This window comes from Pteropus vampyrus, unplaced genomic scaffold, assembly GCF_000151845.1.
Source record: "Pteropus vampyrus isolate Shadow unplaced genomic scaffold, Pvam_2.0 Scaffold161, whole genome shotgun sequence".
Taxonomy (NCBI): domain Eukaryota; kingdom Metazoa; phylum Chordata; class Mammalia; order Chiroptera; family Pteropodidae; genus Pteropus; species Pteropus vampyrus.
The window spans coordinates 2,918,995-2,920,877 of record NW_011888942.1 but is presented as its reverse complement, the minus strand read 5'-3'; positions in this window follow the sequence as shown (position 1 = coordinate 2,920,877).

The following is a 1,883-nucleotide window of genomic DNA, read 5'->3' as shown; positions in this document are numbered from 1 at the left end:
AAAAGTTTCTGCTTATCCCCTGCAAGAGAACTAATTTATAAAGCCATCAGAAAACAGTTTACTATGATTGAAAAACCAGGTTATATGATAAATAGGTAGATCTTGAAACCTTGAACACTGAGATGGTTATTTGATCCCAAACTGTGCTTCAGCAGAATAACTTGATTAAATTCCAAGGTTTGACACTTCCTGTTTCCAGTCAATCCAAAATATCTCTAAGGGATAACCACTTAGCTGTCATGTTGGCTCTCAAAAACTCAAAACAATACAGATATAAAGTAATTTTTAAAATTTTGTAATATACACTTGTGGGTATACATTCAGTTGTATGCATGCAGGATTAAATTTAGACATGATAGTATCATGAGCAGCCTAATGATTTAGCATCTCCTTAATGTAATATCTAAATAGTTGTTTCATGTTTATTTAATAGTATGGGGGAGCATCTAATTTTCTATCAATGAAAACTGTATTTCTTTTTTTACATTCAGAATAAAAAACTTGTTATATGTACTAGATAAAATAATATTTTAAAGCTTTTCGTAACTGGTTTTCAGTCATAATTTAAATGTTTAAATGTTTCATAATTTAAATGTTTCTTAATTGCCTTCACTAAGGATATAACTTACATGAATGTGGCTACAGGTTTGTTCAAAATACTGTAAAAGTATTTTTAGTCTTCTTGGTTTCATGTTGGCTAAATGGTTTCGATTTTACTGTGATTCTCCTTTCACTAGTTTCCCATTGTTTGATGAACTGGAAAATGTCTTAGAATGTACTTAAAATTTTGTAATTTAGATAAAGAGATTACATTTCACTACAGCATGAACTGCATCGTACTTTTATATGTTTCAGATTTTTCTTTAATTTTGACTTTCACCCGACTGCTCCTAATGTTGGTGGCTTGACTTCATATACATGAATGAGACGATTTCAGCGAATGATGACTATCTTCTTCAGATTGGTGAGTTTTCCACTACTTTTAATTAATTTGAGATAGTTTTGCCAGAGCTGAGAGAAATTTTCACTTTTTTTTCCTCTCACATGGTAAAGAGGTTTTAAGGCCTATGGATTTATAGAAAGAAAAGTAAATCTGGCAGGAGATTGTATGATCAGGCTCTTTTTCTGTGATTCAGAAAATAAGAAAATCAAGCTCAGACAACTGACGTGAGGCCTTCCAGGCCTCTGAAAGATGTTCCCTTGTTTTCTCTGCAGGAGGACAATGGTGGCATTGTGGCCCTTTTGGGTTTTTCTAGTTTTCACGCCTCAGTGGTCATCATGAGAATTTTTGAAGCATTGAGCCTTTTGAATGTCTCTGTTCCTTGTTTTACTTCTGATGGAACACCTGCTTTGCAGTTTGGGAGTAAGAGGTGGGGAGAATAGAAATGAAGCCAAGTTACCCAAAGAATTATTTAAATACAGTTGCAGTCCCTACTCTGAAGAAGTCAGAGTATTGTGAGTGTGTGTATAAAAAGGAGATTTGATTTCATCAAGTGGATTGGAGAAAGCCTCTGGAGAAAGGCAAATTTAAGTTGACACTTGAAGGATGGTTAGAAATTGTCCAAATCCATAAGAGACAATTCCATTAATATTACTATCATGAAGGATATTCCCTGAGGCTCGTAATATAGAAATTGAGACCTTGAGTTCTGAGACTGACTGCCTGAGTCAGATTCTTTTAGTAACGAGCTGTGTTTCTGTGGACAAAACACTGAGATACTCTGTTCCTCACCAGTCTTTTCTGTAAAATTAGATTAATAATATTATTATGGCATTATGCTGTTATCATACTATTATGATAATTTCATGTGAAGCTTGAATGAAATGATGCATGTGAAGCACCTTAACTCTGTGTCCAACACATAAAATCAAAAGTTGGCTGT